Here is a 25025-nt window from a genome sequence, read left to right as displayed (position 1 = left end):
GATTTCTCAGCTCACTAGATGCTAGATCCCCCTTCCTTTTTCCACTATTGAAAATTCAGGCAAAGTGGCAGGTTTGTCTCCTGCTGTTAGGGTTTCACAGAATTCTTCCTCTGCATATGCCTGTGATGATCTCCTTCCTACTGCCTGCCTCTCTCCAGCACTGCAGATAAGTGGACCTAGCGTGTTGTCTTGTACGGTGTAAGAGCCAAGCATGCATGCCTAGGTTGGTGAAAGTCTGTTAGGAAGAAACAACATGCTCAGTAAGGAATAGTTAAAAATGACTTTCAGCATGAAAAGGAATGAATCAATGCCATTAGCAGCAACCTGGATGCGACTGGAGACTATTATTCTAAGTGATGTAACTCAGGAGTGCTCTCATTCGTAAGTGGAAGCTAAGCTATGAAGATGCAAGGGCATAAGAATGATACAATGGACTTGGGAGACTCAGGGGAAAGGGTGGGAAGGAGGTGAGGAATAAAAGACTACAAATTGGAGTCAGTATATACTGCTTGGGTGATGGGTGCACCAAAATCTCACAAATCACCCCTAAAGAACTCACTCGTAACCAAATACCACCTGTTCCCCAAAGACCTATGGAAATAAAAAATTAAAAAAAAAATAAAAATATGGACTAAGAATAACTACATAATTACAGACCTAAATAGAAATGATCAATAATTCTTTCATAATAAAAAAGGAATATGTCTCCCATAAAAACGGCTTTCAGGAAGAATACTGTTATGAAGAAAAGTTTAAGAAAAAGAGGCACCAATAACATAGGGCCCTGGACCCTCATACATGGTATCACTCAGCAATACTTTTCTGGCTCTGTGTCACACATCTGTCTCTTGACTCTGATTTCTTTCTTGCCCTTACCAAAGGGCTTGCTGCAAACTGTATTTCCCAGCCTCCCTTACAATTGGCTTCACTTAGGTTCAAAAAATTAGATAGTAACTTGTTTGTCCTTCAGTAGGAGGCTTGGTGGCAGGAAAAGAGAAGTCAGGGTGTTTCTTCTGCTCTGCCTGAAATGCCTCCATCTCTTTGTAGCTCCAGACCTGGGGCTTCAGTGGTCTCAGGACCCAGCTGTGGCTCTGGGTTCTGGGTACCTTTTCCCTGTGACTTCACACTTCAGGTCTAGGTTGTATAGGCTTCCTGCTGCTAATCTGTTTTCTAGCTCTTCCCACCATCTTGGTAACAATTGCCTCTCTTAAATCACGTGACGTGGGTTCTGCTTTCCTCACAGGACCCTGGCTGTTATATCTCCATGATTTTACTGTAGGAAATTTCACTAGCAGACCATTTCTTTTCCGATGCAGGACATCCTCTCTGAGTTATGTAGTACTGGATTGGTTGTATATGGTTCACTCAATATAATATGCAGTTGTATTTAACATCACATAAGCATAATATTCCACACAAATACTAGCTTAGATTTCGTTCTAAAAATCTGTTATTTTCTAAGAAGATCATTTATAATATGGGTGAGATGTTAGTAATGATTACACCAAAGAGCATAAATCACATTGGAAAAATATATCTTATTGAGGACCACCTGTCTATACCTTTTTTAGTCCACATGACATTTTGTTTATTTAAGGAACACAAATTCATTTATATAGACCCCAAAACACAGATGGTAGATGCTAGGAAAAAACATTAGAATAGATGCAGCCTTTTAACAATATCTGAGATCTGAAGGCACAGTGAGAAGTGAGTTCTATATTACTGAGGTTTTTTTTTTTTTCATACCAACTAAACATCTCCAAGTTCAAGAACAATCTAATCTAGGCTGTTTGCCTATCAGATTTACCACTTAAAGAATAATAGCTTGAGTACCCCTAAAAATCCCACAAAATGAGTTAATTATAACAGAAATTCCAAAAAAAAAAAAAAAAAAAAGAGGCAGAGCCAGTATTTCATTATTCGTGGAGAGTTGTGCAACCATCTTTGCTGGTTTCAAATTAAGGAACAGGTTCACACACATATACTTCCCGCTGGAATGATGTTTTCTCTCCTGCCTGGTTAACACCTCTCAGCCTTCAAATCTCAAGTCAACTGGCACATCTTCATGGAGTCAAATCCCCTCTGGAACAACAGAGTGTGCCAGTACCAGGCCTAACCTCAGAAGCACATATCACACTGAAGTCTGCATTTCTTTGTTAGATTATTGGATTAGCATCTTTCTTTCCCATGACACAGAAAGCCTCCTGAGGACACGGACTGTTTCCAATGTTGCTTATGACTATTTTCCTTGTGAGTAACATATGATAAATACTCAGTGCAAACTAGTCAGATGAGTGAATGAATGAATGATGAATAGGCACAGAACTTCTCAAGCTTCAGAAGTGGCGATGGCACTGGAACCAGCCCTGATATCTGCTGGGAGTGCTCCATGGCTTTTCCGAATGCTGCTTCCATTTACCCTAGCCTGAGGCAGACTCACCTGGCAAAGATTATCTGATTTTTACCAGCCCTCAGAAGGGACTGTTTTTTATTGTGTATTCTAATCGTAGTGTTACAGTAAAACGGAAAGAGTATTTTGATAGGTCAGCAATTTGAAGAAAAAATATATGTACTCATATGAATGAACTATATGGGCTGACAATTATCTATGGTCAAGGAATGACAAGATTGGAGGAGAGTCCAAGCCTGAGAGAACAGATGAGAAAGTGTCCCTCAACAGTACATGAAGACAAATAACCTTTCAGCTCAGAAGTTACCTTTTCTGCACTTCCTATTTAAAAAGTCAAGTGTTTTGGGGTCAGCAGAACCTAGACAACAATGGAAGAAAACTCATTTAAAAGTTCCTACATGTTTGCCCCATGGGGTAAGACTAATGCAATCTATCTAGAGCTGATTTAAGCATTAACATTCTAATCAAACAAAATTAGCAAGTTAAAATGTGACAGTGGTTTTGCAGTGGTTCTGCATTTTCAGTAGTAACCTAACATTACACACATATACAAACACATACATCGAAATACTTCTGGGGAAGGAATCATCTAATATACTTAAGTTCATATTTTCTAATTCTTAAACTGTTGATGTGTAATTGTAGTGTAAAGGTGTCTTTTGATGAATACAATTACTTAGACAACGTTTGGAGAATAGCTGTCAAAGTAATTTGAAAATGATGTACTGGTTCTTCATTTTTCCTTTTCTTTGATTTGTTTATTGATTGATCCAGCTCTCTAGCTGAATTTAATTTCAAATGTATCCATTAAATTTTTTTTTAATTGCAAGAGACCCTGGTTTACAGAGAAGAAAACTTGAGTTAGCCTATTATATGGTTTGGTTGTGTCTTCATCTAAATCTCATCTTGAATTGTAATCTGAATTGTAACTCCTATGTGTTGGGGAAGGGACCTGGTGGGAGGTGACTGGATTATGAGGGCGTTTCCCTCATGCTATTCTTCATGATAGTCACCAAGTTCTTAGGATATCTGATGGTTTTATATGGGGCTTTTCCCCCTTCACACATTTTTTTCTCTCTTGTTGCTTTGTGAAGAGAGTTCATGCTTCCCCTTATGCCATGATTGTAATTTTCCTGAGGTTTCCCCAGCCACGCAGAACTAGGAGTCAATTAAACCTCTTTTGTTTGTAAACTACTGAGTCTCCGGTAGTATCTTTAAAATAGCAGTGTGAAAACGGACGGATACAACCTATTAATTGAGTATCACTTTTCTTGAAGATTTAGGTGATTAAAATTATTAAGACATTTTATGGAAAACACAGGATAGTAGAAAAACATAGAGAAATTGCTATAATAGATAGTTAGGAATGTTATATTATATTCTTGCTAGTGATTACTTGGTTTATAAGATGGATTCTAAAACCATGCGTGGGAGCATTTGACTGAAGTTAATTAACATGACTCAGATCATACAGTTTGGGGAAGAAAAAAGCATTTCCCCTCCTGAGGGATGATTTTTTACTGCTTTTATCTTTTAATGCCAGAGGGAAAAATATCAAGGAAGTTTGCTTTAATCTCCTTAGCTCTTTATTATGATGTATCATATAATGGTACTCTGGCTCATTGGGACCAACCCTATACTCTTGGAGTGAGGATTCCCACTGACAACGAAGGCTGTTTTAACTTCACACTATCGACCACTCCCCCTAGTGATTTGCATTAACCAGGTGCCTGAATGGAGATAACAGGGTGGCATCAGACCACGGCAAGGGGTTGATTTCCCACTTGGGTGAACCAGTTGACCATGGCCACAAACCTGCAGCCTCAGCCCCACTTAGCGTGGTGTTGCTACTGAGCCGAGAGGTGACACAAAAGAGCATGCTGAGGGTAGGAACAAAACCATGGTAACTGCAGAGAAAAGGATAAATGTTAATCATTTAACTGAACATATACTCATTTGTCAAGCTTCAATGAGATTATCTTGCATAAAGAAAGATGTCTATTGAATGAAATAAGCGTATGAAAGATGTTAGAGGGTACTGAACAATTGTCTTTATTGCTACAGAATCAGAAGCAATGGAATAAAATTATAGGCAGGAGAGAGTTTATAATAAGTAAATAAGTTTATAATAAGTAAATAAGCGTTTGGAATCTCTTTCGCCCACTCAGGACGGATGGCTACATGCCACCTTCTTGATGTCTTCTTAACTACTGAAGGATTCATCTGCTTATTTTCCTAAGTTCCTCCTAGGGCTAGACTCTGTGTCCTGCCCTTGGAAGACTGAAAGCCATCTCTAAGTTTATTAGCTCTATATCAAATATGCAAAACAGAAAGTAACCTAAATTTTTCAAAAGTTAACTGTCCTGAGAAACTGCTTTACCTCAGATTTTTGAGTCACTTATTCTTTAAGTTTCCTTAGCCCCTGAAATGATATGTCCCAGGGTTCTGCTCTGTATTTTCCAAATGGAAATATTTTTAAATTCTTATAAGTTTAGGGGGTATAAGCACAGGTTTGTTACATGCATAGATTGTGCAGTGGTGGAGTCTGGGCCTTTAGTGTAACCATCACCCAAATAGTGACCACTGTATGCAATAGGTAATTTTCAACACTCAGTCCCCCTCCCACCCTGCCACCTTTCATAGTCTCCAGTGTTTATTATTTCACTCGATGTGTCCATGTGTGCCCATTGTTTAGCACTCATTTATAAGTGAGAACAAGTGGTATTTAACTTTCTGTTTCTGAGATACTTCACTTAGGATAATGGCCCCCAGCTCCACCCACGTTGCTGCAAAAGACATGATTTCATTCTTTTTTTATGTATTCCATCATATATATGTGCACTACATTTTCTTTATCCAATCATCTGTTGATGAACACTTAGGTTGATTCCATATCTTTGCTACTGTGACTGGTGCTGCAATAAACATATGAGTGCAAGTATCTTTTTGATATAATGATTTCTTTCTCTTTGGTTATATACCCAGTAGTTTTTGGATTGCTGAATTGAATGGTAGTTCTATTTCTAGTTCTTTGACAAATTTCCATAGTGTTTTTAAACAGATTTTCACCATTAAAATAGTGATGCTTAAAGGATGATGGTGTGGTATCTGATATTTCAATCAGTGTGAAACATACTCTAATCTTTTATGGCATCTCTAAACTAGTAAGATGGGAAAAAATGGCCCAAGAGAGTCCACGACTTGGATAACGTTGTTCCATCTGAGGCCTTGTGCTTGGAGCTTTTTATCATCATCACCATCGGATTGTCCTGAGGAAGGGACATCACTTCTAACATTACTGTTATAAGGAACATTTCATCTTTTGCCTTTAATATTAAATATTGATATTTGGGTTTTCTCTTAATATACAAAAGTTATAGACAGTTGTTTATCATTCAAAGTAACTAGGTATTTTTATCTTAATAAAGGAAATGGTCAAATGTGGAAAAGATAAAGACTTCAAGAATTAAGAGATCAAGTATTTCTTAAAGTTATTTTCCTAAAACATATTATCTAAAAACATTTCTCATTTCATGATAAGTTAGAACTATGTTCATAGGATTCCACCTGAGGGACAAAAATAAAAGGCCCCATAGGGATTTCAGAAGCTCTGATACTAAGCTGCCAAAACAGGATTTTTGACGTTAAGTGGTGTGAACAGATCTTATTTTAATTGACACATTTGAAGATGAGTAATAGGATGTGTGAAAGATCAAACTGAAAGTACTTCAATGAACATTAAACAATATTTTTACTAGTAAGTACAATAATAAAACTATTTCACACAAGAAGGTGTCAGTCACACTTAATGGTTTTTAAAGCAAAAGGTATGTCACTTATCTCTCTAGTGCCACAGCCTTGTGTTCAAATAAAGGGAAAGTCTCGGAATTATCTATAAGGAACAAGTGAAGGAGCCTTTCGAGATGATGAGAAATACAAGATTAGGAATTTTCCAAAGGGTCTATAAATCACTAAAGGGATGAGATACTTCTGCCTAAGATAGTGTCATGAGCATTAGGGTTAGCCTGAAACAACCAAAAACAACAGACAAAACACAGGATATAACTGTTTGCAAAGCACTGGACATGCAGACAATGAAGGGACAGTGATCACTGAGAGATGGGAAACGAGTAAGATAAGCCCCCAAATTGCCCCTGCTTACTTCATAAAGTCGCAGTGCTGTGGGGCAGGCAAAGCCCGGCAGACTCTCTGAATTTAGGAGACAGGGAGGAGAGAGTGTAGGGAGATAAAGGCAGCTGGAATTCTCAGGACAGAGTACCAAAAAGAGAGCTGCCTAAGAGATCCACAGAGGATCCAAACAGCAAATGCATGTGAAGAAATTACTCCAGGTTCGGGGGGAAAGAACATCAGAAAAGATTAGAGAACAGGGCTTGGTGTCCTTGCAGAGCTAGGAAGAGTACCTATTCCTACCAGGCTGACTGGAGAAACTCAGAGTTTATGGGGCAATGCGTAGAGTGCTCAAGGACTTCTTGTTTTAGTAAGTGGGGAATTACTATCCTTATATTGGGCATGCTCTGGACTTGTCTAACAAATCATAAAAGCAAGACCCAAAAAGGTCAAGCTCTTTCCAAGGGACTTAACTGCCTCAGAACAAAACATAAGAATATTTATAGGAATACAAAAATATCCAGTACCCGACAAGGTAAAATGCACAATGTCTGCCCATCAATCAAAAAGTTAGGCAGAGACATGAAAGATACAACAGACACCCAAATTGAACATCTAGAGAGAAAACTAATATGTGTACAATAATAAATACACTGGATAACATTAATGCTAGATTAGACATGGCATAAGAAAAGATTAGTGAACTTGAAGACATAGAAACAGAAGCTTTCCAAAATAAAATACATAGAAAAAAGAACAATTCCTCAAAATAGACAAAATACATTGGTGAGCTGTGAGATGATGTTAAGCAGACTAATATATGTGTAATTGAAGTTTCTGAAAGGGACATAAGAAGAAATAATGGCTGAAATTTGATGAAAACTACATAGCTACCAAACTAAGAAGCTCAGTGAACTCCAAACATGTGAAATATGAGCAAAATTGCACAAAGGCACATCATAATCAAACTGTATAAAGCCAGCAGTAAAGATAAAAATCTTAAAGGCAGCTAGAGAAAAAAGGTGTTCTTTACAGAGGAACACATTAAAATGGTAGTAGATTTCTCACAGGAACAACGCAAGTGAGAAGATCCATCTTTAAATCTGGAAGTCTACACCCAAGAAAATGTCTGCTACAAATGAAGATGAAATGAAGATGTTTCACCCTGAAAGAATTCCTTTAACATTTTTCTTTTCTTGTCTTCTTTTTTTTTTTGAGACGGAGTCTCGCTCTGTTGTCCCGGCTAGAGTGCAGTGGCACGATCTCGGCTCACTGCAAGCTCCACCTCCCCGTTCATGCCATTCTCCTGCCTCAGCCTCCCCAGTTGCTGGGACTACAAGTGCCCACCACCACGCCCGGCTAGTTTTTTGTGTTTTTAGTAGAGATGGGGTTTCACCGTGTTCACCAGGATGGTCTCAATCTCCTGACCTCGTGATCCACCTGCCTCAGCCTCCCAAAGTGCTGGGATTACAGGCGTCAGCCTATTTTTTCTTTTCTTTTAGACAAGGTCTCACCCTGTCACCCAGGCTGGATGGAGTGCAGTGGTGCAATCTCAGCTCACTGCCACCTCTCCCTCCTGGGCTCAAGTGATCCTCCCACCTCAGTCTCCTGAATAGTTGGGACTATAGGTGCACACAACCATACCTGGCTAAGTTTTGTATTTTTTGTAGAGATGGGGTCCTACTGTGTTGCCAAGGCTGGTCTCAAACTCCTGGGTTCAAGTAGTCCACTTGCTTCGGCCTCCCAAAGTGCTGGGATTACAGGCATGAGCCACTACACTCTGCCAACATTTCTTATTTACTCATTTCTTTTCCAGGATTTGAAACTGTAGTAGGCAAAATAATGGTCCCCTAAGACATTCATGCCCTAATCCCCAGGACCTGTGAATATTTACTTTACATGGCAACAGGGACTTTTCTGAGGGGATTAAGTTAATCTTGAAATGTGGAGATTATCCTGGAGGCAATGAAATTATTACAGTTTTTTTAAGAGAAAGAGAACAGGAGAGTCAGAGCCAGAGATTGCTTTGAAGATGCTTTGCTGCTGAGTTTGGAGATGGAAGAAGGAGCCAGGAGCCAAGGAATGCTGGTGGCCCCTGTAAGCCTGCAAGGGAAAAGATCTTCCCCTAGAACCTCTAAAGGAACACAGCCCTGCAGACACCTTAACTGACAGTCCAGTGAAACCTGTTTTGAGTTTCTGACCTCTGGAATTGTGGAATAACAAACTTGTGTCGTTTTAAGCCACTAAGCTTGTGGTAATTTGTTATAGCAGCACTAGGAAATTAATACACTTACATTCAGGGGATGACACATTCTAATTGACTGATTAACCAGGTAGATTTTACATGTATCTTAGATATTTTTAAAATCTTTAGACATTTGTTAATATCCACACTGCTAATTCCTTTCTATTTACTATAAATTAATCTTGAAAAAAATTTACATTTTCTGCTTCAAGATTATTTTAGACATCACTTACTAAATAATTTAAAACCATTGATGATTAAAAGCTATTGTCATTGTAGCAACTCACTCAAATTCATAGTTCATAGAAATTAAAGGGATTTCTATCTTAGTCATTCATCTCTCCTGCATATTCAATTATGTGGAGCCCAGTATGGGAATCCTGAAGCGTGTATTTGATAAAGGTACCTTGTTCAGTGGAGTCATTTTTACATTCTTCCCTATTCCATACTTTTTTTTTTTTGAGATCGAGTTTCACTCTTGTCGCCCAGGCTGGAGTGCAATGGTGCAATCTTGGCTCACTGCAACCTCCGCCTCCCAGGTTCAAGCAATTCTCGTTCCTCAGCCTCCTGAATAGCTGGGATTGCAGGTGCCCGCTACCATGCCCAGCTAATTTTTGTATTTTTAGTAGAGACAGGGTTTCACCATGTTGGCCAGTCTGGTCTCAAACTCCTGACCTCAGATGATCTGCCCACCTCGGCCTCTCAAAGTGCTAGGATTACAGGCATAAGACATCCCTCTGGGCCTTATTCCATACTTTTAAAAACAACAACTACAATAAGGAAGCAGAGGTTATGTATGCCTGTAATCCCAAAGTGCTGAGATTATAAGTGTGAGCCAGTGCACTCGGCCTCAGTCCATACTTTTAAAAACAACAACTATAATAAGAAAGCAGGGGTTATGTATGCATGATAAGGAGGTAGAAGCAGCAAGACGTTGGGGACAGTCTCATATGACAGCTGGGACTTCAATACCATTGTGAAGAGAGATAGCAAACTAGAAGAAGCAAAAAAAAAAAAAAAAAAAAAAAAAAAAAAAAAAAAAAAAAGGAGGGCTGTATGAACAAGAAGTCTTCTGGCTAAGTCAAGTACTCAAGATTGACCAAGAAAACGAATGAAGATTCATTAAAGGCAATGAAGAGAGTTCACAATTTAAGAAACAGAAGGCCTTAGAGAGTTTAATTATTAATGAGTTATTTTACACCCTCTCTTCTTACACTAAGGCTTGGAATGAAGTGTGCCTTTTACACTTAACAGCACATTTCAATTCAGACAAGCTTCTTTTTAAGAGCTCAAGGGCTGCACATGACCAGTAGTTAATACATTGGAAAGTGAGGTCCAGCGTCTCTCCCTTCACAGACCTCAGGAAAACCTTCCCCAGAGTATTACTTTATCTCCAGTATCTTTAAATCTCCACTGGATTCTTTTTCTCTGCCTCAAAACATGCACAGCACTCCCTTGAAAACTCTTCACTTGAATTGTAACCACTTTACATTTCTCAATTTCCTATCCCTGATCAGCTCTTTAAATAAAATGCACGACTTTTCATTGTTTTGCTGTTGCTGATGCCTCGCTGCTTCCCTGCCTTAGGTGCCTTTTCCTACCCCCTGCTGGGTCGGTTCTGGTGTCTCCTTTGCTGATTCATTGTACTCTGACCCCTAAGAGGAGGAGGTTGGGGAAGCCAGTGGTTCCTGTACTTTATAGAGTGCCTCTCCTGGAGGGCTTCTTACAACTTAAATTGCTTTAGCCAGGCATGGTGGCCTGTACCTATAGTCCCAGCTACTGGGGGTTGGGGAAGAGGGGGTTGGTGGGGGGAGCCCGGGAGTTCGAGGCTGCAGTGACCTATGATTGTGCCACTGCACTCCAGCCTGGGTGACAGAGCGGAGACCCCCCATCTCTGAAAAAATAATAAAATAAAGAAACAAAAACTCGAAACCTAAATTGCTGTGCCCCACCTCCAGAGTTTCTGATTCTAGACATCTGGGTGAAGGTGAAGAACCTGCATTCCTAGTGAGTTCCCAGGTGAAGACGAAGCTGCTAGTCTGGGCACCACACTTTGAGAACCACTGTGAAGTTCAGTCCTCGGCGCCGCTAGCCTTGCTCCCTGCAGGTGCCTGCTCCCCAGCCAGGCCCCCTCTTGCAGCTGTGGGAACCCCGATTCTGTGCAGTATCCAGGTGGTCGGAGCCTTGGGGTTGACTGGCCCTCATGGTGTCACAGCTGACCTTGTATTAGTGAATCCTGGCACATGGGAAATGAACTACTTCTGGACAGTGATTGGTTCAGACAAATGAGACCTGGGGTTAGGGGGAGTCCAGGAGCTTTTCTTACTCTGGGAAAGGGACACGAGGCAGGCTTGTTCTCCCCTGCTTCTGGACACTGTGGCCTGGCGGCATCACCCAGAACTATGGGTTGCCCTGGGCTCCTGGAGGAACAGGTCCCAGAGGCCAAGCTGCACACTAACCTCAGACACAGAGAGGGAAGACAGAAGGGCTCCAGAGCCCTGAGGAGTTCACTGAGTAAGGAAGGAAGCATCCTGAGGCCTCTCTCCTGCAGTACGACTGACAGGGAGTACACACCTCCTTTGGGCCATTTGGAGCTGGGTTTTCTGGTACTTACCACAGGAAACCTCCAACACTTCAAAAGCTCCCACCTTTTCCTCCTCCAATTACTATGTCTGGTTGGCTTTTTTCTGAAGGCTTTTTTCAATCCCATTTCTTTCTGTACTGAATTCTCTCCTTCCTCCCTGTCTTTCTCCCTCTGTCAAAGACAAGAGCAGGCCAGTCCCTGACATTTTCAGGACTTAGGGCAGGAATACAAATGAAGGCTCCTGGCCTTCTGCCTCACCCATTTCTCTTCCCACACCTGGATCCACACCATACTATAAGTAGCATACACAAGGGCACCTGAGAGTGTGTCCAGGTTTTGTCCATCACTCCCTCCTCCCAGCAAAACCTCACTTCTTGGCCATCCTTCATCCAAGAAGAGCACACACTGATGTCTGGTCAGCAATGGGAGGGCAGACCTGGAGAACAGCTTTGCAGGCCTTGGAAGGGGGCTCAGGGCCATCTGACTGGGAATTCTACCATCCTAGGTACCTGGAGCATGGCCCACAAGTGGGGCAAAGGGAAGCATGGGCTTGGGGGTCTACACACTCATCATGCTGCTGTGAGGGGCATGGACAGAGGAAAGCCACAGTGGGGTCTTCTGACACAGGGCACAGGGCAGTGGCTTGGACTGCTCAGGTTTCAGAGAGAACTGGATGCAGGATGCCAACGCGATTGACCAGATTCTTGGACTCAGAGTCACACACAGTAAAGGATCCCTTCGTCGTGTATTAACAGGTCATGGGCAACACTTTGATCCTTCTTTGGTACAAGATAGTACAAGATATTACCTTAGGATATTGATTCTCAAAAAGATCTGGGAATTTTTGTTAGAGATTAAAAAAAATACAGGATGCACAATCAGGCAGTTACATCTTAGTGGTAAGAATTTTTGTTTGCTACCACTTATAATATCTGCAGTCCTTCTTTTTTGGATTCATTTGCTGAAATACATTCCCTAGTTATTCTTTCAGAAAGGACGTCATCGGGTAAACTTTGCCCAATCACTCATCGTTTTTTCACATTAAATTTGAGTTTGAACTGGTACTAGTAACAAACTAGTATTCATTTTCCCTGAGCACTTGGGAGAATTGATCCAGTGACTGGTGGCGTGTAGAATGAATCGCGATGAAACATCTCGTCCTACCTGTTCCTCATTCCCTTGTAAGTAATCTGTGTTCACTTCTTCCTGCAGCCTGGAACCTTTATATATTCATATATTTATTTAGATGTAAATATTCTGAACATATACTAAGCTGTGTACTTCAGGGAAATTTTCTTTTAATTTGGTCAGGATTTTCCCTCTTTCGTTTTTTGTTCTTTTCTTCTGAAATTCCTATTTGATAGACATTTGAGGTTTGGCTCTATCCATCATTCCTACCTCACTCTTCCCATTCTTTCAATCCCTTTGCTTGTTTTCATGATATTTTTGGGAATCCTTCCAGGACATTTATTCTTTAGTTGTATGCATTTTGCTTTGGACTGACAGCGTGTATCTCCCAGGAATTTTAAAAAGAGTGGCTTGGTCATATTTTATTGAATATTTGAGGACAAAGTGATTATATTTTTTTGGTTGTTATGCTTATCTGAAAATAGTCTGCTTTTTTTTCTGTTGACAAGATCTCCTTGGGGTGAGTTAGTTCTTCAGTTTGTTGATCTGATGGTTCTTGTAGGTGTTGGTGTTCTCTCAAAGTTTGGTGATTCTCAGTTATCTATTCATACTCGTGTTGAAGGACTGACTGAAGACTGAAAATTTCCTCAATCCAAATGAGAAATGCTGTTTTCGATTCATGTGCATCTTGATCTCTTCTGTCTGCTTTCTATAATTGTGGGGAGAGCAGGATGGAGGAGACTGCTTTGTTTTGGGGGTGCCAGAGGGGATTTCTCCTTAACTGGAGCACAGCCTTCTTGGCCTCTCTTGTTACAGTCCTCACTTCAGAATACCCACTTGGAGGCTTCACCTGAAGCTGGGCCAGTTCCAGCTTCAAAGGCTCCATTTCATTGCCCCCCTCACCCCCAGGGTTGTACTCTGCTTCTCGGAAATATAAACCAGCAGAAGAGCTTTTCCTTTGCTGAGAGCACAGCTCCTGGGCCTTGTGAGCCTGAAGGAAAGTGTGCAGCTCCCTGGACTCAAATGTGCATGAGGATGAGGTGCCCGGGCTACCTGCTCTTCCAAGACCACCTCCTAATTACTTACACACTTGTCCCAAGTCCCTTTCTTGTACAGTTTGCCTCTGAGCTTCTCTCCTAGGCTGTGGTTTGTTGTTATTCTTAACCTTTGAAGGTCCATTCTCTTCTGTGTACTTTGGGCTGTGTGTGTGTGTGTGTGTTTTTTTTTAAATGCAATTTTTTACTTAATTGGATTACATTTGCCTTATGGTTCTCTGCTTCATATTTTCAGCGTGATTATGGACTGATTCTTTGTTTCCATTGCAAGTACCTTGATATATGCCCTTGTCCCTCACCAAGACCGTAGGTGTATCTTCTATGGGATCTCTAGTGTAAGCCCCTTTGGCTCACCTCCAAAACTTAGGCTATGTGCTGTGATAGCCGCTGACCACATGTGACCATTGAGCCCTTGATTTCGAAGACTTTGTACAAAGAAAAGGAATGTAAAGACCTTAATAATAACGTTAATACCAATTAAAGTTTGAAATTTTAATATTTTGGATGCATTGGCTTAAACATAGCATTAAAGTTAATTTCATTTATTTCTTTTTATTTCTATAATATTGCTACTGGAAAATTTAAAATTGTATACATGGCTTGGGTTATATTTCTGTTGCTCTACACTGCAGCAGGCGTCATTCCTAAGATAAAATTAGGAGGAGTGGGTTAAGATGATGAGCTTGATATGTATACACACTCCCTATTTATTCTCAAATCTCAGCACGAAACACAAAAGTGCAAGATAATTTATACTCTTTAAAAAAGTGGCAGTGCAGACAGGAAGAATACCAGAGGCAAATTTCTTTGGCAGAATTTATGTGATTTAGGGACTATTTATCATTAGTGGAAAGGCAGAAAAAGGCCCAGGAAAAAAATTCAGTGTTTCCAGCTTGGGAAAATGGGCCAATAGTTGTCATGTTAATGATGTGAGCTGGGAAGCTGTAGAAGGAGAAAAGAGTCTGAGTGAATACGGCAGTGGTGGTGGGAAGATAACGAGTTTGGTTTTGCATTTGCCGTGTTTGAGATGTCCCTGGACTGTCCACATGTTCAATAAATCGATGACAGAGTGAGCAATGCTGGGAAAAGGGCATAAGGCTGGAGATAAGAGATGGAAGTTGTCGCTGTAGTGGATGAAATCCCAAGGAGCACACAGTGTGAGAGGAGACCTCAGTGCTGGAGCATCGGGAAGCCCACTACTGAAGAGTGGGCTGATGAGGAACAGCCTTGAAGGAAAAGAGGGTATCAGCAAGAAGAACCTTCATAAACTTCTATACAGGAAGGCCTAATATAGCAATGATAAAAGGTAGCCACTTAGAGTTTCAGGAGTTACTAGAATACCAGGTGTGCTTTAACCAGTGAAGCATGTTATCAATCAAGGGTTTTTAAGAGGTGGCACAAAACAGGAGAAGGAGAAAGTGCAAACTGTGGACAAAGAGAGTTTGCCCTGGGAACAAGGGAGTCTCACGTTGGTTTTGATTGGGATGAACAAATCTTGCTCTTACTCTTGCATGCTTGTGAAATATTCTACCAAGAGATTTAACTTAGCCACAGTAGGAAATGTCATCAAATTTATGTGAACTCCGAATTTAAAGCAGAATACAAAGACATTTCAAATCCTAACCACCTGGCCAGAGGGAGATTCCTGTTGTTTTTAACGCTATAGTAATAGAATTTGAAAGGTGAAAAGAAAGATCTCTTTGTAAACAAATAGAGGCATGGATTCACTTCATTTCTTTTCTGTGGCCTAAATTTGTAACACAAAACACTGAACAACACCACAAAGCCTAGAATCACTGTCAAAATGTCAATATGAGAACTTGGACTAATTCGTAAGTTGAAGTCCAAGGATATTCTGGAGGACCTGAATGAAAAACTTGACCGTGTTTCTAATGTTTGCAGAAATAAGTAGCCAGACAAGGTTTATGTTGAGTTAAAACCATAATCTATGGTGGTGGATCCAAAATAAACCTTAAAACAACATAAAGACAAAGGCATGAGATTTCTGCTTAGCAACTCAAGCATCTGTTTTTGGAATTTTGGCTTTTGGGATTTAAGAACAGATTTAAATGTATGAATTTATCACTGATTGTAACCATCCATTATCTAGATAGTGGAGTAGATTGTGATCAGATTACAACATAATACCTAAAGAGGCATCAATATGGTGGTGTAGAAAGAACAATAGATTTAAAGTTCTTCCACTCAACAACATGCTTGTGTGTGTGTCTACTACCCTGCAAGTACTGTTCTCAATAATAGAGTAAGGCCAGGCACGGTGACTCACATCTGTAATCCCAGCACTTTGGGAAGCTGAGGTGGGCCGACCACCTGAGGTCAGGAGTTAGAGACAAGCCTAGCTAACATGGCAGAACCCCATCTCTACTAAAAATATAAAAGTTAGCCAGGCGTGGTGGCACGCACCTGTAATCCCAGCTACTCAGGAGGCTGAGGCAGGAGAATCGCTTGAACCCAGTGAGTGGAGATCCTGCCACTGCACTCCAGTCTGGGTGACCAGGTGAGACTCCATGTCAAATAAATAAATAAATAAATAAAATAAATAAAAAATACAGTACAGCTATTAAGACAAAATCCCGGCCTGCTTGGAGTTAACAATCTAGTTGCCAGATACAGATAAATATTTAAGTAAACAACCACATGAATAATTTTAAGTAAGTGCCCTGAAGAAAATAAAAATGGGACATAGATGATAGGGTGGTAGGGGAGCACTACAGGGAACCGCATCTAGAAAGGGTCAAAGCTCAGAGACCGGAGAAGCTTGTTAGTTCAAGAAGGAGAAAGGGGGCCAGGGTGGCTGGAGTTTCACAGGGCTTGGTGGGTGGGGAAGTTGTAGGAGATGAAGATGGAGAAGCAGTGCTCTATGTGCCTTCAGAAGTTTGGATTTGGTTCTATGTGTTGTGGGGAAGCCTTTAGCAGGTTTTAACCAGGAAACTGTTAAGATCTAATTCACCCTAACACAAAATCACTCCGGCTGCTCAGTGGACAATGAACCATTGGAGATAAGAGTGGGAACTGAGGAATGAATTATGAAGCTATTGCCATGGATTAGGGGATGAGAAAAGCTCTGGTTGCAGAAGATGAGATAGTAAAAAGAAATTGGACTAGAAACTGTTTTGGAAACAAAACTGATCAAAGGGGTTTTGGAAAGGTAGCACAGAAAAGAAACCCAAGACAATGCTTAAGTTTTTGGCACGAACAATTGATACATGGGGATGATATCTACTGAGGCAGGAAAGACGGGACAGAAGTAGGCTTGAGGTAAGTGAGGATGTTGTTTTGGGCCTGTTACATTGGAGACGTTTATTAGATATTCAAGTGGAGAGGCCAAGTTGGCAGCTGGATTAATGAGTATGAGGTGAGAAGGGATGTCTGAGCTGGAGATAACAGACTTGGATGACATCAGTATGTTAATGTTATCTGAAGCCCTGGGACTAAATGAGATCATCTAGGAATAGAGGAGAAGGTCATCAGGAAAAGAGCTCCTTGGGGTATTCAATGTTCTGAGGTCTAAGAGAGGAGGAGGAGGAGGAGAAAGCCAGGGTTTCTAAAAGAAGTGGCCAGTGAAGCAGAAGGGAAACCAGAGGTGAGATGGTTCAGAACGTGGAGAAGACAGTAGTTTAAAAAGGAAGGACTAGTCCACTGGTTCAAACTGCTGAGTGACTAATCTTCTTTTAATGTTTGTGTAAATACGGCAGTGCCTATCTACATTGGTGGAAGGAACATGCCTACCATATTGTAGAGGGCATTCAATAAGTACTAACTTATCTTTTTTCCTCAAAACAGTCGCTGGGCTCCAGCCAGGCACTGCCAGGTACTGTGGTAGGCACTGAGCGAATCAGTAAGGCATGAGAAATAGATTATGAACTGATGAGCTCACAGTGACTTTACCCTTTGCAGATATTTGTCCTGGCATTGCAGAGTTTTACTGAGAACAGTGATTCTCAAGATGTGGTGCCCCGACCAACAGACTCTGCAGAACCTGGGAACTCGTTAAAAATGCAAATTCTAGGGCTTCACCCAGACCTACTGAATCCCAAACTCTGGGGTTGAGGCCCAGGAACCCGAGTTTTAACAAGCCCTGCAGGTGACTCTGATGCCTGCTGAAGTTTGAGAACCACTGCTGAAGTTTGAGAGCAGGCTGTCCTCTGGAGAGCTGTCATTTAAGCTCCATTTAAACATTCTAGTCTCTAAAGAGGAAGTGTAAACCATAGACGTAATGGTAGTATTGATCACTCTGTTTCATTTCTGAAGCCCATACTTGGTTATTTTGGCTTAAAGAGCATTTGACTCCTCTTTTGGCTTCAGACTACGTGGAGCTATTCTAAAAAATTTGAGTTTATGTATTTCCACAACTAAGTAAAACTGTTGAGGGCTTCTGAGAAAATCACCCAGCTATGCAGACTGATTCCTGTATACACATATAGGATCAATGTGTGCCTCTCAACTGCATTGGACACCTGACGCCAAGAGGCAAGCCACACTTCCCTTCTTAGCACTCCTTCACATTCTCCCTGCAGCTGTTTTGAACATTTCATTTGTCTATTTGCTTATCACTACCAACAATTCATCTTACTGCTTACTCTTCACAGATAAAATAAGTTATTGGAAAAACTTCCTGACACTAAAACAGAATATGTACCTAGTTCTATCACATCTTTCTGCCTTTGATCATGTTTAGATGAAGGAGATATAACTGCTCTAATCTGAGCGTAAATTTACTGGGACCTCACCCTGCCCCACTTCTTTCTCCTGTATCTTAAATCCTTCACTGACCCTTAGTATCTCTCCTTTAATATTTAAATATGCTAAGATACTCTTTCATCTTAAAAGGCAATGCTAAATCTTATCCCAATTTCACATCATTTTTACACAGCTATTGATCTCCGCTTTTTATTTTATGCAGTAAAATTTCTAGCACTTGTCTATCTTGTTCCCTTTGTATCCCTATTAATCACTATGTCATTGGCTCATGGCAGGCACTCAACTAAGACTTGCTGAATAAAATGGCTAACTATATACCTTACAAAAAACTTGGAAACACAGAAAGTTACTGAAAAACATATTATGTGCAATCTCTTTACCCAAACAGACCATCATAGAACTTTTAAATGTTTAACATCTTTATATTTGTATTCCTGGCTTTCAAAAGACATATCACAGTTTGATGAAGTTTTAGAAAGAACACAGTAATATTTGGAGGATGATTTCAAACCAATATCCAATTATTTGTGTAAATATTATTTAGAATAAGTGGAGGTAATTGAAATTCAAAGAAAATGCCCTTCCTGAAAACTTTGAATCATCATACCCAATCAAACTTTATTGGAACAGCTAATAAGTAATACCATGCAAGGGAGGTTTATTTTTTTCTTTCTTGTCCCTGTGCAGCTATGAGGAACTAATAATCAAAATAATTAACAACGAGAAGAGAAATAATTAAGAGGACCTGGTAACAAACAAAACTGTTGATTTGTTTTGAATACAAATGACACGGCATTCTTTCTCCAACTTTCTTTTAAAAGACATTTTGCAGGTGGCAAGAAACCAGCAACACAACAAAGAGAAAGAAGTTAACTAATGAATGAACAGCACTGGGGACATAGGATGTATATTCTGAAAGAGAAATACTATTCTCCTTAACAATATTCAAAGTAAATTATGATTATTTTGCTACTACGAAATAGTTTACAAGGAAAAATTTGAAGATTGAAGTAGTTCAACTTTCCAGGTCAAACTATGTGAACTTCCATCTGCCAAATTTTGCAGCAATTCTACTATTACAAAACAATATACTAGAAATCTCACTAATGATCATGTAGTCAATCAACACACCAATAATTATCGTCTAAAAACAAATACAACTTTTAGTCATTCCTTCGTGAAGACTAAGTGGCAGAGAAAAACAGTGGGGTCTCCTATGGTTACCACTGGTTTTTCTAAAACGTTCTGCCACATTTTACTCGATTAGGCGTTGATTGAGTGTGTTACACCGTGGACCCATTCTAGCCACAGGAAAAGAATATTAAAGAGAAAAGGGTGCTTGTTCTCAAAACAAAATAGATATACACAGAAAGAAGACAGTGGTTTAGGACCTTATTTGTAAAAGAGATCCAGAATAAAGTAAAGGTACCAGTCCTGGCAGAAAAACCGTGGCCCAAGTTATAGCAGTTTCATGACTTCAGTCTATTCTTAAAAAAAATTCTACCAAAGAAATTAGCACAGATGCAGCTCTGTAGTGACTATCCACAAATTATGCAAAATCAAAATTAGGCCCTTAATAAGAGTGCCAACTTCCTTCTGCCAACTATTCTATGTCTGTCAGCGTGCAGTTAAGGAGGTTCTATCCAGCGATGATCTTTATTTAATTTTTTAATGTGTTTCATGTAAAGAGCCTTTCTTGAATACAATATGTAAAGGAAAAGACTCTAGGATTAAATGCTTCTGATAAAGAGCCTTCTTAGGACTATCAGTCTTGTCTGTGTCTGTGTGTTAAGATGGAAAGCACATGAAGAGAAGTCAGCAGATTTGTTGTGTTAGGATGTGGGCGTTTAATCAGTGCTTAATACTAGTGGTAAGTTTGATTAATGTTTGTCTTTGTAGGTAAAGCAACAGAACACAGTTTTCCAGAGCAACAAGAAGCAAACATATTACAAAAATGAAAATGCAGAATTTAAGATGAGTTAACTACCATTGTACGCCTACAAGTTACCCTTGTCAGGCTTCTCTTCTTTCATATAAAAATATGATTTATTGAATTTTATTTCAGCTAAATAATCAGAGTTTTAGTTTTAAATCTCATAGAGAATAAATGAGATGAATTCTTTGGGTATTTTCAAACCCCGGAATTCCAGTAAAATATGGCAACTAGAAACAAAGTAAAAGAAAATAAAACGACTTCATCCCAGTATTCTTATTGAAGCCATTAGGATCAACTTTGTAGCACTAATAATAAAAAGCCCTCCAAAGAAAGAGAGCTTTGGTAATGAACCTTTGTACTTTAACTCAAATACACTGTCAAAAGCGATTTTACAACAAATGTGAGTGCTACAAATTACAGCAAATATATAATAGAAATGTGGGGGACATGAGAGAGAAATGTTGGCCTCATCAAGAAGTACATCTTCTAGAAAATCTAAAAAATAAAAAGAAACTTAGAAGATAAACATCTTGCCCTATATCAGACTGCAAAACAGTAATACAGTTTCACTCTTAGTTTTTAATCAATTAATTCTCAAACAGGTACTAAATCTAGAACCAAGGATATTTTATTATTAAATCATATTAGAGATATCTTGACATTAGTATTAACATTAAAAATATGCAAGCAAAAGGGCTTTTCTTCCCCCAAACTGAACTGAAATCCACTTTAATATCAACTGGGTTTCAAGAATAAAATATAAGCCCCTGCCCTAGTTCCGAGGTTCCCACAGGAGCCCTGCACCCTGGGCCTGTAAGGTCTGCTTCTGCCCTTGTCTCCGGACTAAGTATGCATTTATTTCCAGAAGTGGGAAATGCTGGAACACAGATTTAAGGCTTCATCAAGCATTGAGACAGCTGGAACCACCCTCCAATTTCACGTCTGTCCCCCTCTAGCACCCCACATCTACTCCAGGTTATTGCAACCAAAGAACAGCTACCTCCACCTGCCTTCTTTCGGTAGCTACAGCATAACCTCAAGGTCGCTTTTCTCCATTCAGCTTTCAGTCTGTAGCATTGACCTAGAACATGAACCAGACTCTGGCCTCTGGCAAGAACTTTGCAGTGAATTGTTGACCAGTTTGTGATGGTAGTTTCTATTATTTCTATTCAGAGATAGGAGTTCTTTTCACTCTAAGTGCTTTCCATTCAGTTAGAATTAAGTCCTCTAAGTCAGTGGCGTAACATTTTTTTTGACTGCTACCGATAGTAACAAATTTTACATCCTGACCAGTATACATACAGGTAAATACATACATAAGACATTTATAAAATGTATGGTAACATATATATGACATAATATCACACACGTGTGTACGTATACCTGAAACATGTTTTGTAAATAAGTCCAATGTATTTTGCCTATTCTATTCTTTTGTTTTTTCTGAAAAAGTATTGGAATGTCTAATTGTCTGGTACGATGCACTACCCAAGTGTTTGCAGACTGCATTTTATATTGTTCCAAGTCTTAACCTTTACGACTCTTTTGTCCATCTGTCCTTTGGTAAGCTAAGCTGTACTAAGGATAACACAGAGAAATATCAGTGTATCCAAAAAGAATTCCTGGCTGATGGTTTTGAAGAGTCAGGGCTATATGTTTAGAAACTTGTTCTCTAAATAGCAATAAAAATTAAACCTGGCAAATTCTTATTTTAAGCATCTTTCATTAAGCAGTCCATGAGATTCTATAATAATAAGCATAATAATTTTCATGGCAGGCTTAGTGGATATTGAGGGACAAGAAAAATTCAAAACCAGCATTTTATGCAACTGTAAAGTGCTAGTCCAGTCAAGTAAGGGAGGATCCTGTGAATTAACTAAGGGAAGACTCTTTACTTGGGTTCTCATCAGGAGACCATGAATAGCTTTGGTCATTTAACAGTGTCCAACTAACAAGATAACAATCCTGTAATGTGTAAGTTTTCAGTTTTCAAGGCTATATCTAAAGAAGTGTTTTCATGTAAAATATTACAGTTTACCTTGTTTTTAAATTTTTTATGAGTTTATAAATTCTATAATACCACTTGTAAAAAATACAACACTTCAAGGTGTGTATAAAAAAAATATCACTAGACCGGGCATGGTGGCTCACGCCTGTTATCCCAGCATTTCCGGAGGCCAAGGTGGGAGGATCACTTGAAGCCGGGAGTTCGAGACCAGCCTGGGCAACGTGGTAAAATCCCATCTCTATTTAAAAATAATTAAAAAATTATATCTATCTATATCAGTTTATATATAACTCTCCCTAGTCCTTTGGTTGATTCATTCTGTCTTTTCTGTCTTCAGTTATTTATACTGAAACAAGTTTCCCTGGTGTGTTTGAGGCAGTTGGGTCACACACACACACACACACACACACACACACTCTCTCTCTCTCTCTCTCTCTCATAGTTTTAGGATTATAAAGTGTTTGGGATATAGATAACCCTATTATTAAGTGACTAGATTCAGTTCCTGGCATCAGATAGTCCTAACTAATCTATTTTTTAAGAAGCAAGTATTGAGCACCACTGTCCACGTAGGAACTTTGTTATGTTGAGCTCTCAGCTTTCCTGAGACTCCTGTGGCACCATCACAGCAACATGACACCTCAGGGAGGGAGGTTTGGGCAAATCACACTGGCTCCCCCTGCCCTGGCCAGCAACACCGAGAGGCAGATGGGCAGGGAGGTGCCTATCCTCAGCCTGAAGCCAAAAGACTTTCTGTTCCCCAGTCTGTGTTTAGAGACCCAAAGAATAAGCCTGTAGTACAGAGGACTTTTATTCTAAAAGAGGCTCTATTCTACATTAATTAGGCTTCGGACTCCAAAAGGATAACAAGTGTGAGTTCAAGTAAGCAAAGCCTTTTTGCTGCAGGGTGTTGGGTCTAATAGCTAATTTAAAAACATCAACAAATCACTGTCCAAAGAAACTTAATTCTGTGACTATTAAGATATTATCATCTGGCTGTTTTTAATTCAAGTTGAGTAATCCAATATTTATTGAATACTTACTATGTACAAAATAATTTCCTAGATTCTATAAGGAACACAGAGAAACTAAGACGGTCCTACCTTCAGGCTGCTGCTATCTAATTAGAAAAAAACCATTTTCAATAAAAGAGAATAGTCAGAATAGCCATAGCAAAAAAACAAACAAACAAACAAACAAAAAAACAAAAAAACCCAAACCCCCCCCCCAAAAAAAAAATAGTCAACACATTTGCTTTTAATCAGGCTGTAAGATTTATCTGGAGCCAATGACAAATAATAAGCTACTAGTCATTTCTGTCCTGGAAACTGCAGTTCATCTCAGTTTGTATGAGCTCCGTCACCTTTGTGCTCCTGCTACTCCTGGTCTGGGACTCCATTCACTTTAGCAGGGGCGTGGTGGTGTCTATGGTTCCTGCTCAGGCTTTAGGAGGCAGGGACTTCCTTAGTTCACCTGTGGCTCCTGTGTGAGCATCCCCTAGGGAACATGCTGGAAGGCTTCTATCTCAACTACATTTCTTCTCCCAGTGTTGTTGGCAGGCCAACTAGGAGTCTTCTCCAAATTGCCTGCCAAATTTTTCTTCCCTCAATTTTAGATAATTTTATTCTCTCTGAAACCTGACAAACTAGATCTAGGTTAGAAAGTCCCGGGGAAGGCCCAGGGCTCAGGATCCATGTTGACCAGCTGAGAGTTCACAAGGAAAACACAGGAGAAGATAACACGGTAGAGTCATGCACAGCGGAACAATGAGGATACGTTCTGAGACATGTGCTGCTGTTGTCCTTTTGTGAACATAGAGTGGACTTAGATGGACCTAGATAGCATAGCCTACCACACACTCCAGCTATATGCCAGAGCCCATCGATCCTAGGCTATAAATCTGCACAGCATGTGACTGTCCTGAATACTGTAGGCAATTGTAACACCGTAGGAAGTACTTGTGTATCTAAACCTATCTAAACATAGAAAAGGCACAGTAAAAACCCTTTGTTTTTTTTGAGACGGAGTCTCACTCTGTTACCAGGCTGGAGTGCAATGGTGTGATCTCGGTTCACTGTAACCTCTGCCTCCTGGGTTCAAGCGATTCCCCTGCCTCAGCTTCCCGAGTAACTGGAACTACAGGTGCCCACCACCACACCCGGCTAAATTTTTTGTATTTTAGTAGAGACTGGGTTTCACTGTGTTGACCAGGATAGTCTCGATCTCCTGATCTTGAAAACACGTTATTATAATCTTATGGGACCACCATCCTATAGGCAGTTCATCTTTGACCTAAATTCAGTTGTATTGCATGTGACTGTATTACGATCTTTTAATTCAGGGCTTTTAAATATTTTCAAAAGAACTTTTAACTTCCTAAGAGAAGCTTCAGATTTCACTAGTTCTTCACACAAAAAAAGATCTCACTTTCCGAGGAGAGAAAAAGTCCAGCTTTTCCATGAATATATCATGGGTTTGCTTCACTCTCAGCATGGCCACTGTTTGCTTTTCTTTTTCACTAGACTAATTGCCCGGGTGTTCCTGCTTTGGTTAAAAGTGAAACATAAAGAACTTATTATTAATCAGATAAATGAGAGTGTGACACTGAAAACATTCAATATCAAAAGGCCTAATATAGGAAAGAGGTTTTAGGTGATTGAAACAGGGAAGAGGACAGTATAAGATTCATATTGATGAGTAGTATTTTACAATTTTATTTACAATAAATTGTAAATAAATTCACAATAAAATTTATTGTAAATTTAATTTACAATAAAATTTATTGTAAATTTAATTTACAATAAAA

The 25025-nt window shown here is 39.8% G+C and overlaps 1 protein-coding gene and 1 long non-coding RNA gene across 5 annotated transcripts in view; one reads left to right on the top strand and one right to left on the bottom strand.

Annotated features, from left to right (window-relative positions):
* The window catches only part of DLGAP1 (DLG associated protein 1), an 830806-nt gene that overhangs the window by 310927 nt on the left and 494854 nt on the right, over positions 1–25025 (bottom strand). The window lies entirely within an intron of this gene.
* The window catches only part of LOC108526917 (uncharacterized), a 54337-nt gene continuing 41785 nt past the window's right edge, over positions 12474–25025 (top strand). The window contains exon 1 of the long non-coding RNA XR_001884637.1: positions 12474–12551. This is a non-coding gene — a long non-coding RNA (uncharacterized LOC108526917). The remainder of the gene's footprint in view (positions 12552–25025) is intronic.

The sequence above is a fragment of the Rhinopithecus bieti genome, unplaced genomic scaffold (assembly GCF_001698545.2).
Source record: "Rhinopithecus bieti isolate Rb0 unplaced genomic scaffold, ASM169854v2 scaffold_3856, whole genome shotgun sequence".
In the NCBI taxonomy this organism is placed as follows: domain Eukaryota; kingdom Metazoa; phylum Chordata; class Mammalia; order Primates; family Cercopithecidae; genus Rhinopithecus; species Rhinopithecus bieti.
The sequence above is the reverse complement of the archived record's forward strand: the minus strand, read 5'-3'. Positions and strand labels throughout refer to the sequence as shown.